At 42.4% G+C, this 14,803-nt stretch overlaps 1 protein-coding gene across 3 annotated transcripts in view; it reads right to left on the bottom strand.

Moving 5' to 3' along the window:
* Positions 1-14,803, bottom strand: part of LOC125753653 (uncharacterized) — a 175,552-nt gene that overhangs the window by 43,573 nt on the left and 117,176 nt on the right. The gene's annotated exons all lie outside the window — the stretch shown is intronic.

Genomic DNA, 14,803 nt, shown 5'->3' with positions numbered 1-14,803 from the left:
TACAAACCAGGGAATCAGAGGATGGGCGGGAGGAGAGCACACTCAGTGCTGACTAGCCTTTTGGTTTTTTTGGTTTCTGTGGTTTTTTTCATCCTATTATTTAGTCCTACGGCCTCGGCTGAGGGGATATTTATGGAACAGAGATGCACTTGGAGAGCAGGAGAAGTGCCAATCCCATGACTAGTTTGCCTTTGTGATGCGAGGAGGGGAATTAGCGTGTGCTCTTTGGTCTTCTTACAACATTTCTGTTGAATCAACCTGCTACTCTGTGAAATCCCTCTGAGATGTTTACAAAAGACACATGCTCTTTACTGAGTCATCGATGAAAAGGCCGATTGACACCATTACAGTCGTAGGATTTATTACCAAGTGTGGTCATGTTTTTTTCTCACAAAGCTTTGGCTGTTTGAAAGCTCGATATTCACAGGCATTTTTGCTGATAATAGTAAAATAGCTTATAATTCTTTCCTATCAGGAAATTCAAGCATTATGCTCTCACTTCAGCCAGCATTTGAGAAGACTGTAAAGGATGGTGGCTATCAGCTTTAATCAGCCATTAGCGCTTAGCCTAATAAAAACTGGCTTCCAGGCCATGCATAATTAAAGGAGCATATTTGAAAGCCAAAAAAATTGCTGTGTTTTTCCTGGAAAAATAGTGTTACTGCAGTGACGGAAACATAAAATCCTTAATTCTACACTTCAAGACGCTCACAACAATCATGTGCATGCCATTTAAGCAAGTAAGTGGGGGAAAGAGTTGTGTTTTTTTTTTTAATACCTTCAAAATGCATGTCTAACAAATTCAAAATGAATTCGAAGCTTTCACAGAAAAAAATATTGAAAATGTTATTGTTCATCAATAGGCCTGGGTAGCCCCGCTGTTTCTGTGTTCCAGGCTAACACAGTATATAAACGAATAGCAGGAAGCCCCTGTGACCACAAGGTAACCCGACTAAAAACACATTATACTTCTGTATGTCCCAGGGGGTCAAATCTGCTGAGGAAAAGGGAGACACGATAGGTAATTTCATTTGGGGTGAATAGATCACTTGTTTTTCACACACAGATACATGCAGGCCATAAGTCGCTAAGTGCTAGAAGGGCCGGCGGCTGTGCCAGGGGGACATTTGGTGGCACAGCAACAGCTCGGCCCCGAGTAAAGACACTCAGAAGCGCTCAACCCGAAGGATGCTTGCCGCCTGCCCAGAGCGCGCCCGGTCCGTAAGCCCCTCTCGGAAAACCTGCAAGCACCCTCAGTTAGCGGTGGCAAGAGCTGCAGGTGTTTTGTGTCTCATGGAATGGACAAGACGACCCTTTCTGGGTCCGGGAATCTTACAGGACAGGCAGACACAGAGCAGGTGTGGACAGGAGGAGCGGCCGTGTGTCTGTACATCCCTCCTGATGTGCTGGCAATGAGGGCCAGATGGTGGACTGGACACTGCGCAGGGGCTGGGATGCACCGACTGAGATGCCAAAAGGGATCGAGAGGAAAAAGAAAAAGAAAATTGCAGTCGGTGATCGCTGGTGGAGAGGGGCAAGCCTGGGACCCCATGGCTTCTACGAAGAGTAGAGCGGCACCCCGCACCTGTCCATGACTGCTCTATGGAGGCAAACACTGGCCCAGATCTCCTGGTTTTTTCAAAAGCAACTGGAAACTTCATCTTGGGTCAAATATCCTGCTCCTGAACTCAACAAATCACCCCTATTCGCATTTTGTAGATAAAGTGTGGCGTGGGACCAAAAGGAAGGAATAGGTTCAGGTGTAGTTAGCCTAAGACATGCCCGCCCCCCGCTTCTGATCCCTGGCTTCACGTTGGAGACCTAAAGACCCACGGTCAGATACACAATGAGAAGTCCCTTCAATAATCATAAAGACCATGGAACGAAGAGTAAATTCTGTGAACATGACATAAAACAGGAAAAGAGGATCACACAGAGCTGGTGTGAAGAAAGAAGACTCGACCAATGAAGATGCTCACACGTCCCGCAGCCACATCCCAGCTTGGTGGCCTGTGTCCTGGGGAAAAACACATGTGGCCACTATGTGTACAGTGTCTTAATTGTGAAGTGTGTCTAAAAACACAACCTGTAGGGGACGCCTGGGTGGCTCAGTGGTTTAGTGCCTGCCCGGGGTGTGATCCTGGAGACCCGGGATCAAGTCCCACAACAGGCTCCCTGCATGGAGCTTGCTTCTTCCTCTGCCTCTGTCTCTGCTTCTCTCTCCCTCTCTCTCATGAATAAATAAATAAAATAAAATATTAAAAAAAAACACAACCCGTACATATGTCACAGTCCATCACATAATCCTTTCTGCTGTCGTCATAAAGCCACAAACTCAGAGCAAAGAGGCTTTCCATAATTTTTCAAAGAGGAATACGATCCAGTTAAAAACCCAATAAACAGCTCTAATCAAGATCAGGTGTGTGGAGGCGACTGACCCAGTAAGCCTGCCCTTCATGAGAGCTTGGGTGGGCAAGGCCAGATCTGTGAGGTTGTCCCAAACAAGTCACACTCAACAGAAAGGGAAGCCTGGGGGGCTTAGTCGGTGACACAGCAGCCCTCAGCTCAGGTCATGATCTCAGGGTCCTGGGATCCAACTCCACATCGGGCTCCCTGCTCAGTGGGGAGTCCACTTCTCCCCTTCCTCTGCCCCTCCCCACCTTGTGCTCTCCATCTCTCCCTCTCTCAAGTGAATAAATGAAAACTTGAAAAAAAGAGATAGACATTGTTGAATGTAGGGACAATGGAGAAAGACGCATGGCTTGATATCTGAGGTCATTTTTCCTAAATTGCTATTATATTGATATTCAAATGATCCCATATGTTTAGGGGAGATCCCATATGCTTTCAGGAGAACATTCATGTTTCTTTCCATTTTATTTATTTATTTTATTTTTTTAAACATTTTTAAAAGATTTTTTATTTATTTATGAGAGACACAGAGAGAGGCAGACACTCAGGCAGAGGGAGAAGCAGGCTCCATGCAGGGAGCCCGATGTGGGACTCGATCCCAGATCCCGGGATCACACCCTGGGCCAAAGGCAGACTCTCAACCACTGAGCCACCCAAGTATCCCGTCTCTTTCCATTTTAATGAAGACCTACTGGGTTTTTACCACAAAGAGATGGAAAAATATTCCATGCTCATGGATTGGCAGAATTAATATTGTGAAAATGTCAATGTTACCCAGAGCAATTTACACGTTTAATGCAATCTCTATCAAAATACCATGGACTTTCTTCAGAGTGTTAGAACAAATTATTTTAAGATTTGTGTGGAATCAGAAAAGACCCCGGATAGCCAGGGAAATTTTAAAAAAGAAAACCATATCTGGGGGCATCACAATGCCAGATTTCAGGTTGTACTACAAAGCTGTGCTCATCAAGACAGTGTGGTCCTGGCACAAAAACGGACACATAGATCAATGGAACAGAATAGAGAACCCAGAAGTGGACCCTGAACTTTATGGTCAACTGATATTCGATAAAGGAGGAAAGACTATCCATTGGAAGAAAGACAGTCTCTTCAATAAATGGTGCTGGGAAAATTGGACATCCACATGCAGAAGAATGAAACTAGACCACTCTCTTTCACCATACACAAAGATAAACTCAAAATGGATGAAAGATCTCAATGTGAGACAAGATTCCATCAAAATCCTAGAGGAGAACACAGGCAACACCCTTTTTGAACTCGGCCACAGTAACTTCTTGCAAGATACATCCACGAAGGCAAAAGAAACAAAAGCAAAAATGAACTATTGGGACTTCATCAAGATAAGAAGCTTTTGCACAGCAAAGGATACAGTCAACAAAACTAAAAGACAACCTACAGAATGGGAGAAGATATTTGCAAATGACATATCAGATAAAGGGCTAGTTTCCAAGATCTATAAAGAACTTATTAAACTCAACACCAAAGAAACAAACAATCCAATCATGAAATGGGCAAAAGACATGAAGAGAAATCTCACAGAGGAAGACATAGACATGGCCAACATGCATATGAGAAAATGCTCTGCATCACTTGCCATCAGGGAAATACAAATCAAAACCACAATGAGATACCACCTCACACCGGTGAGAATGGGGCAAATTAACAAGGCAGGAAACCACAAATGTTGGAGAGGATGCGGAGAAAAGGGAACCCTCTTGCCCTGTTGGTGGGAATGTGAACTGGTGCAGCCACTCTGGAAAACTGTGTGGAGGTTCCTCAAAGAGTTAAAAATAGACCTGCCCTACGACCCAGCAATTGCACTGCTGGGGATTTACCCCAAAGATACAGATGCAGTGAAACACCGGGACACCTGCACCCCGATGTTTATAGCAGCAATGGCCACGAGAGCCAAACTGTGGAAGGAGCCTCGGTGTCCAATGAAAGAGGAGTGGATAAAGAAGACGTGGTTTATGTATATAATTGAATATTCCTCAGCTATTAGAAATGACAAATACCCACCATTTGCTTCAACGTGGATGGAACTGGAGGGTATTATGCTGAGTGAAGTAAGTCAGTTGGAGAAGGACAAACATTATATGTTCTCATTCATTTGGGGAATATAAATAATAGTGAAAGGGAATATAAGGGAAGGGAGAAGAAATGTGTGGGAAATATCAGAAAGGGAGACAGAACGTAAAGACTCCTAACTCTGGGAAACGAACTAGGGGTGGTAGAAGGGGAGTAGGGCAGGGGGTGGGAGTGAATGGGTGACGGGCACTGGGGGTTATTCTGTATGTTAGTAAATTGAACACCAATAAAAAATAAATTAAAATTTGCAAGTTTCACTATAAAAAAAATTAAAAAAAGTAAACACAAAATAAAGGCAGATAATGTGGAGTTTGATCAGAGTGAAGCTGGGGGAATACAAGAAAAATATAAAAGGATACAAGAAGTTTGCAATGGCAGGTGAGAATCAGGGCGACTTCTCTGGGAGAGAGAAGACTGTGGGTGTCATGGGCTTGCAGGTGGGTCTGCAGCTAGGGGCATCAATGTGGTGAGAGAAAGTGTAAGGCAAGGTGAAGGCACTTGGCTGCTGCAGCAGGAGGAGGTGAAGGTGGGCAGCAGAGGTACAGCATGTCACTCTCCCAAAGGCTCTGCCCGGAAGAGCCTCACAGGAGTGGGGTCTGCATCAAGGGGGCAGCATACCTTAGGATGGGGCGGTGGAGAGCAGACTGTGCAGGAATGACCCTCGGATGGAAGGGTAGACCAAGGGCAGGGAGACGATGGACTTCGGTTGTAGACACCAAGTGTGTGCACTGGGAAGAAGCTGAGATCTAGTCCAGCCTGGCTGCCGCAGGAGCCCCCATCTCGTCCTTCTCAGCAGGAGGGCAGCACGCAGGCTGGGAGGGTCGTGGGAAGATGAGGATGTTCCTTTGTGGCCGCTTCATGCTGTGAGTCAAGGGGGATGTGCACTTGGGGATGAGACACAAAGCAGTGCTCTGTCTGCAGCTTTTTGGAAAATCTCTTTATTAAGTTTTTGGTATGTGTGGTATTTCCCTGGGTGTTCAATCAAGGTCTGACTTTCTTTTTCACTGAGGGACATCTATCCCTGTCCGTGGCTATGCAACATCCTGATGGCTGATGGCTCACAGTGGCTATATGCTCCCAGCTGGAAAATTCTTTCCCTGAGGCCTTGAAAGCCAGACTCGGGTCTTTTCCCCAGAATGTAAAGAATGGTCTTCCTGTTTCTCAGTAAAGATACCTGGAGTTGCTTCTGGAGAAACTCTGAGCAGAGCACTGGTGAGCAACAGTCAGCTCAGATCCATGGGCCTCAGGGAGTGTGGGAGCTCTGTGGAGTTCGGGCCAGCCTCTGCGGGGGCTGGGGGCCGTGTGTGCCTGTAGCAACAGCATTCTGTTTCTCAAGTCCAGTGTACCTGCACAAGGTAAGTCTTTTCTTTCTTTCTTTCTTCTTCTTCTTCTTCTTCTTCTTCTTCTTCTTCTTCTTCTTCTTCTTCTTCTTCTTCTTCTTCTTTAATAAAGAGGTAATATGGTTAAAAAAAAAAAAAAAGAGGTGACTTTGAAATATCCGAGTTCTGTCCCACTTGTATCACCTTCTGACCAAAACCTCTGGAACATGTTACCCACCCCTCCAAGTCTGTAATGTCTTCTTGTATAGAGAATGTACCTCTAAGCATTGATCCACATGAGGCAATGAGAAATAAGAGTTGTCTTCCTTTTTCCATCAGCTCTGCCTGTCAATAGAACATTGGTAAATTTGTTTAGAGACAAGTGCTTTTTAAATCTTAAATATAGTTCAGAAGACATGAACAGACATTTCTCCAAAGAAGACATCCAAATGGCCAACAGACAAGTGAAAAGACACTCAACATCACACATCACCAGGGAAATGCAAATCAAAACTATGAGGAGGTACCACCTCAAACTTGTCAGAACAGCTCAAATCAACAACACAAGAAACAACAGATGTTGGGGAGGATGCGGAACAAAGAGAACCCTCGTGCACTGCTGGTGGGAATACAAACTGATGTAGCCACTTTGGAAAACAGTATGGAGGGGCCTCAAGAGGTTAAAAATTGAACTACTCTATGATCCAGGAGTTCGACTGTTAGATATTTACTCAGAGAAAATGAAAACACTAAATTGAAGGGATACATGTACCCCTATGTTTATTGCAGCATTATTTACAATAGTGAAATTATGGAAGCAGCCCAAGTGTCCACTGACTGATAAAGAAGATGGGGTATGTACACACAATGCAATATTACTTAGCCATAAAAAAGGAATGAAATCTTGCCATTAGTTCCATGGAGGGAGCCAGAGAGTGTTACGTTACGTGAAATGAGTCAGTCACTGAAAGACAAATACCATGTGATCTCATGCACATGTGGAATTTAAGAAACAAAACAAGCAAACAAAGGAAAAAGAGACAAACCAAGAAACAGACTCTTCAGCTCTAGATAGCAGAGGGGAGGGGGATGAAGGGTGGGTGAAACAGGTAATGGGGATTAATAGGACACCTATTCATGAATGGCGCTGAGTAATATATGGAAGTATTGAATCACTACGTTGTACACCTGAAACTAATATAACACTGCTGTTAACTATACTGGAATTAAAATAAAAATAAGAATAAAAATAAAAATAATCAAATACAGTGTAAATTAAGGAAAGAAGATTCATATTTCACCATGAACACACTTCAAACATGAAGTAATTAATGAGTTAAGTTAAAAGAATTGAACATACCTTCAACAAAGCATACAATCACAAGTGCAAGATTCTGTCCCCATTCCAATATTCCAATAACAATTTTCATTCCTGGAGGATAAACCATGGCTTATAGTTTCTTGCTTTGTCCACAGAGGAGGGAGATAATGTGTACATTTATTTATGCATCGGTTCATATATTATCTCCCTGTGCCAAAATAAGTACTGGTCTTTTAAATTTAAGAATATATGTTTTTGAAAAAACAAATTTGCAAGACTCAGACTGCCTGATTTCTAGATGTATGAAGCTACCAAATCAACACAGCATGGTATTGGCAAAAGGTTAAAAAGTAGATTATAGAAACATAGTAGAAATTCCAGAAACAGACCCTCACAAAGGCAGCTTGACAGTGCAATGTGGAAAGAAAAATCTTTCAAGAAACAGTGCTGAGTAACTGGATCAGCACAATCATGGGAGAATGAACCTCAGATGTTAGCTCATCCCATGGAGAAAAACATACAAGCAAAAACCTAAAGCTTCTGGAAGAAAACATGAGAGAATAACTTCACAACTTTGGGATAGGCAAAGATTTCTTAGACGGGACACAGACGTACCAACTTTGAAAGAAAAAAATAATAAATTTCATCATAATTTTAATCTAGGTATCAAAGGTTAAGAAAATGAAAAAGTAAGAGGAGACTATATGGTGATACATATATCTGCAAAAGGACTTGGCTCCATATATATAGAGAGCTCTTCCATACTAGTAATAAGACCAAATAAATAATACCGAAAAAAACAAAACAAAAAAAAAAGGGGGGCAAATTTTTGAAAAAAAATAAAAGCAAATATCTAACAAATGTTTTAAAAGGCTTTCTACATCATTAGCCAGCGGAGAAATGTAAAATAAAATTTATCGAGTTACGACCTTAGTAAAATAGAATGCTGCTCTCAAGAGCCAAGGCAGAGGATGAGGAACAGGGGATTCTTACAGTGACGATGAGTATGTCAAACGGTACAACCACTTTGGAAAAACGGCATTTTCTTACAAAATTAAACACGTTTCTACCTTATGACTCTGCAATTTCATTTGTAGGTATTAACTCAAGAGAAATGAAAACAATGTCCACAAAAACACTTGCACAAGACTGTTTTTAGAATTTTTCATTCCTAATAGCCCCAAACTGAGAACAATCCAAATTTCATCAACAGGGGAACAGATTAACTTTTCGTAATCATCTCATGGAACTTGGATCAGCAATAAAATGAGTAAATTGCTGATACATGCAACAACATGGATGAATCACAGAGACACATTGCCCTAGGAAGCTGGACACAAATGGAAATGTTCCGTGTGATCTCATTTATAGGAACTTCGAGAACAGACAAAACTAATTGTGATGATAGAAATCAAAATAGTTGTTGCCAAAAGGGAATGGGAATTTACTGGAAGGGGCCAGAGGAGGAGTTTCTGGGATGATGACAATGTCTCATATCTTGACTGAGTTACTGGCCCTGGGCATATGTATTCATCAAAATACGTGAAATAAGGGGCACCTGGCTGGCTCAGTCGACAGAGCAGGAGACTCTTGATCCTAGGTTGAGTCCATGACCCATATTGGGCATAGAGTTCACTTTAAAAATAGTACATAGAATTATACATTTAGGATCTGTGCATTTCTTTTTACATATTTTAAAAGTCAATTTAAAAAATACATCAGATAAATCTTTCCATATCCTGACAAATACATTGCACTTTTTTTAAGGGGTAGGGGGAGAGGAGCACGGGGAGAGACAGAGAATCTTAAGCAGGCTCCACGCCCAACACCGAGCCTGACTCAGGGCTCGATCTCATGACCCTGAGATCATGACCTGAACTGAAACCAAGAGTCAGGCACATACCTGACTGTGCCACCCGGGTGCCCCCGTTAAAACACGTTTTAAAGCACCGTCTAATATTAATAACAAGAGGTTGGCTTAGAATCAGGTTGATACAAGTCCTCTCCAAATCTAATCCCATTACTTTCCATGTTATACTCCACTGATGCTTTCAGAGCATGTGATGGCCTCTGATTTCTGTGACCATACAGTAATACATCCTGCAAAGATACGCCTCAATTCTTAAATCGGTTGCCTCCATAGAATCTGGCAAATACACAGAAGGGAAATATGTAAATTCAATTTGTTTGCACATCCTTCATCTTATTTGATACTTCTGATTTGGCTTCAGGAAGGTACTGGAAGATTCATGCAAGTGTACATTAAGTATTCTTTCTAGAAAAAAATGTGATGTGATATGTAGGATGAAATGGACAGAAAACAACAAAATTAATTACTTGAGTAAGTTAGCCACCCAAATAAAAGGTTTTGGAGGAGGATGGCTGCTGGCCTGCCTTTCATGCTAAATTTTTAGGGGTAGAGATTTACTTAATTTCAGGTGGTTGAGGTGAAAAATGCATGAAAGACCCAGAGAAGACTTATAAAATTGAAAACAAAATAGAAAATGCAGAGTCAGGGCCAGATGCTTGCCAGTATGAATGGAATCACAGTAATCATTTGGATGAGTTGGGAGTCCAAAGATAAAAGCACAATAAATTCCCAGAAAACTAGATTACAGAAAGAACCATTCAAAATTAAAAAGCTACAGAAATCACAAATTGGGAATAAAGGGCATTTTATTTTATTAAACTTATACATTGCATCTATTGCATTTATTTTAAGGTCCTCACTTAAAGAAAAACAAGAAACTTTTATATATACACACATATGTGTGTGTGCATACATACATATATACACACATATAATTTTAAATTCTCGTAAAATTATGCTCAATTTTTTTTTATTTTTCCAAGTGTTTTCTCTCCCAGTGTGTTTAGTGGTTTTGTTGCCATGACAACATGTTGTAGGATAACTCCTGTTTATGTGTGCGAGGGAGAGAGACAGTGTTGTACTAAGGGTTTGTTGAGAAGCTATGGTGAAACCCGTCTTCCATTTGGTTACACACATCCATTTCCCTTAGGTCTCAGGGATTTTTCAAAGCCCATCACAGGTTAACGGGATTGCAGTGACAGGAACCTCACAGCTGTGTGACGTTTTTATTGATGCGGGAGCTTTCCTCGGAAACATTTCCTGAGTGAATGGATGACAAGGCCTTCGCTGCTAGCGAGTTAAAAATGCTGCAACTATCTCCTTTATGACAGAACGGTACCCGAAGGGAAAGAACACTTTTCAGTTGAGCCAGCAGATCAGCGTTTGGTACAAGTCGAGGACGTTTCTGGACAATTCCATTATCTGGGTGAGTGACAAAGGCAGCGGTTGAATAAAATGAGAGAATGATCATATTCTCACATCTCAATATCTTCTCTCTGAATCTGAGATATGATTCCATAAAGAAGAGGTGAAAAAAAAAACAGATTATTTAATGGGAGATGGCTATTTGCCAATTCATCCTGGAAAACAAAAAAAACACTTCTCTCTCCAATGCTGTCATTTTTCATAAGCCCCAGTGATGGATCAGAAGGCTGCAACTGGATTTAACTGACCAGTAATTATAAAATCAAAATGGCTGGCGATGCCTGGGTGGCCCAGCGGTTTAATGCCTCCCTTCAGCCCAGGGCGTGATCCTGGAGACCTGGGATCAAGGCCCACGTCAGGCTCCCTGCATGGAGCCTGCTTCGCCCTCTTCCTGTGTCTCTGCCTCTCTCTCTCTCTCTGTGTGTCTCTCAGGAATAAATAAATAAAATATTTTTAAAAAGTCAAAATGGCTGAACTGGAGCATTTTAAGTCTTCCTACAGAAAGACCTCTAGACAACAGTAAATGGAACATTAAGATATACCACAAACAAAGAGTATCACCATGAAATCTCCGGTAGAAATGCAAATCCATTGAATCTGGCCTTGCCTCATGCTCTGTGTTATGAAGGTTTTACAGAATATCTTGGGAAACATTCCAAATTTGCCTTCAGTAAGTGCGATGTTAGGGAATTCATAATAACCATGTGCATTTCAACATTTTCCAAACTTGCAAAATGTGGTTTGTTTTATTACAAAAAGGAACATATCGCAGTTTATAATGCATCTCTTTTGCTAAAGTTCTGCTCCATGCTAATGAATCAAAATATACTCCAATATGTTTTGAAATTTAAAGTGCCAAGTTGCTGTGTTATATTCCCAAGTTCCAAAGATAGGAGAAAGTGAGTAAACACCAAACTCTAGTTAATGTACAGAACTAGTTTTTTACCTCTTATTGCTGCAGTTGGGTAAATCAGATCTTCTGATGGATCATGCTTTCTGCTACATGAAAAATACTTTAATATTTCCATAGGTTTGGTTTCATTAGGAAATGAAATCATTACATGATAACAATAAGAGGGAAAAATGCCACAGAGCCAGACTGAGATGCATCATGATAGAAACATTCCAGAAGTCCAAATGTCTTCCATTGTGTCACCTACCTCTGTTTGATCATAGGACACAAGGACATACGGCTTGGGAGGGTGAAGAAGACAATGCAGTCCTAGTGGATTTTGTGGGTATCTGAGAGAGGAAAACAGACCACAAAAGCCAGGGCCTTCAATGACAAATTGCCTCCTTTTCTTCACATCTAGGACCAGCACTGCCTTTGGATGACACATCAGTGGCAATCACCCCTTCCTTGCTGACCTCTGGGTATCATAAATCACCATCTAGTCATGCTATTAAAATCTACCCAAATATTTCAGGGACCCTACTTAAATATTTCCTCCTCTCCCTGCTCCCATTTCTTCTAGTCCAGAGCACTCAAACAACTGTGTATCTTGAAGGAAATGATTCTTAACCAGGCTATGAGGACAACGATGCCATCAGAGACGTGCTTAAACCATGGTCATATATGCCAATAAATCTCTGGGATCCGAGGGCTCTCCAATAGTTACTCCTTAGCTGGACTTCTTTATGTATGAATTTGCAAACGCAAACACAGGATACTGAATTTAATTCCTTATATTAAGCCTCATTTTCAACAAATAACAGAAACTCAATCTTGGCCAGTTCAGGATGATCTCAGCCAATTTTGGCTGGGTTTGTGCCCACATTTCAGGGACACAGGACTGCCAAAGTCTGGGGTGGGGAGGGAGGAATCTGGTCATGGGACAAGTCTTCCCATCCACACTAATACCTTATGAGATGCCTAAGATCCACTGTGTCTCCAGCCATTGGGTCCCACACATGGTTGTCCTTGTCCCTGCAAATGCAAAGTATCTGCTTTATAAATATTTGCCTGTCCCTCCTGGATACCAAAGAAATACTGGCTGCTCTCTGCAGTTTACTGGGTACAGTGTATAATCTAGGATCTCCTTGGATGACCCTCACCTGAGACTCAGGCCAAGATCGGGGTGTGGGGTGAAGGCCCTATCTCTGGAACACCTACAAATATCTAACTCTCCTCCCTTCCCTCTCCCAATTCCTCCCTCTTGCCTCTCCTTCTCTTTCCTTCCCTGTGGAACAAGGAGGATTTAGAATCATTATTGAAACTGGTTCTAAATAACCAGGTACTCATATATCTTTTAAATGTCATAAATCTTGACTTCCTAACAATGTTTTCTTACTTTATTAAGATTTTTTTTAAAGATTTTATTTATTTGAGAGAGAGAGAGAGAGAAAGAGCACAGGCAGGGTGAGTGGGAGGCAGAGGAACAGGGAGAAGCAGGCTTCCTGTGGAGCAGGGAGCCTGATAGGGGGCTGGATCCCAGTGCCCTGAGATCATGACCTGAGCAGAAGGCAGACATTTAACCAACTGAGCCACCCAAGTGCCCTTATTTTATTAAATTTTACTAATATTTTAAGAGATAAATACACAGATGAGTAGGATACTGTGAAGAAAGTATTAAGGAGCCACGAAGATACTACCCAGGACTATCTCTAGTGATGCTCCTTATCTTTATTCCAGGGCCCCAGGTAATACTCAGCGCCTGCCACTGTCACCAAAGCAGTGAATCCCCACTGAATCTTGTCTAATAATGCACCAATAAAGGAGACTGTTTGCAAAACCACTCGTGTATCCAAGCGTGGCCCCCTTCTGAGAATCCTCTGGTCTCCATCTTCAGAGATGCCCAGGCAAAATTTTAGCACGTGAGGTCTCTCCACGGGAGAGAATACTAGGTCTGGTTCACCCTTCCACACGGAGCAGGCCAGTGTCCTCACCTATGTCCAGGCCCTTTGCAAGCACCCCAGGCCTCCCCTGCTGGGACAGATTCGAGTGCCTGGGTTTGATGGCAGACAGTAGAGTCCCTCAGTAGGCTTGGTAGTCATGTTTTCCTCTTGTGGAAATTCCTTTGTAGCAAAAGCTCAGTGGTACCGGTTACCCTCATGCACCGACCCTAAGAGGGCGTCCAGGCCAGCTTCTTGATCCTCCACAGAACACTCTTTAAATCTCAAAATGTAAAGCATCCAGCAGTATTTTTTGAGCTCACCTTCAGGTAGTCCCCTCATTTTTCTTCTGTGTCCCTGGTTATGCAAGCGGTCATGAACACTGTCTAAATACTGACTCTAATTCTAGTCCAAGTTTTCATTAGCTACGGACCAACATGGTTCCAAAAAGAACCAGAGAGATCCCAGGTGACATGAGTAATAGGCCATTAAATTCAGGCATGGGGGAAATTTCTTATTTTTCCCTGAAATTAAGTTTAGTTTCTGTTTAGAGTCCCTGCTCCTTCAGAGATGGAAACCACCTCCAGCCTCGACTCATAGCATGCCCTAGGACTCCTATGACCTAGACGCAATGTGAGGGAAGGCATTCAGCAATCTCTACTATAGTTGGCGGAGAAACATACATAAGTCAGATAAAACTCTCCTGGAGAGGGGATCCCTGGGTGGCGCAGTGGTTTAGCGCCTGCCTTTGGCCCAGGGCGTGATCCTGGAGACCCGGGATCGGATCCCACGTCGGGCTCCCGGGGCATGGAGCCTGCCTATGTCTCTGCCTCTCTCTCTCTCTCTCTCTCCCTCCCTCTCTCTGTGACTATCATAAATAATAATTTAAAAAAAAAAACTCTCCTGGAGAAAAAATAAGGAAGAGAAATTTGTTTCCATTCTATTGACATGTAGTGAGCTACTTGAGATATTTTTTAAACAAAATGGGGATTAGACATGGGGGCGGTTCTGTCAACATGAGCTAATTCCCATGCCCGCTGAACAATCTGAAAGCTATATGTGGGGAAATCACGGAATATATTAAATACATAAGCTATGTGGAACATTTTAACCTCCTGGGTGAATGGTTATTAATAGGAAAATAGTAAATCATGACCAAAATAATTAGAATAGATTACTGCTATAACACGGATCATTATTGCATCGACAAATTCATAATGCAGGTCAAATCACAGAGCCTGAAGGATAACAGCTATGAATAGAAATAACCAAACATAATTCTGTGAAGCTATAAGTTGAGCGTTCAACTACCATAGTGCTGTAGAGGTCTTGTGAACCTGTATTTGCCGATGATGTTAGGCTATAGGGTACTAGAGGAACTAAGCCAGACATGGTCAGCACCTGCTGGGAACCGATAAAATCTATAGGCTTGCTTCACCTGGAGGAGGCAGGGGATGAAGATGGAGACATTGTGAGGCTGCCTGGCTGACAGGTTGTTGAAAGCCAAGGGAG

Source organism: Canis lupus, chromosome 2 (assembly GCF_003254725.2).
Source record: "Canis lupus dingo isolate Sandy chromosome 2, ASM325472v2, whole genome shotgun sequence".
NCBI lineage: Eukaryota > Metazoa > Chordata > Mammalia > Carnivora > Canidae > Canis > Canis lupus.
Note: the sequence above shows the minus strand (reverse complement) of the source record. Positions and strands in the feature narration are given on the sequence as shown.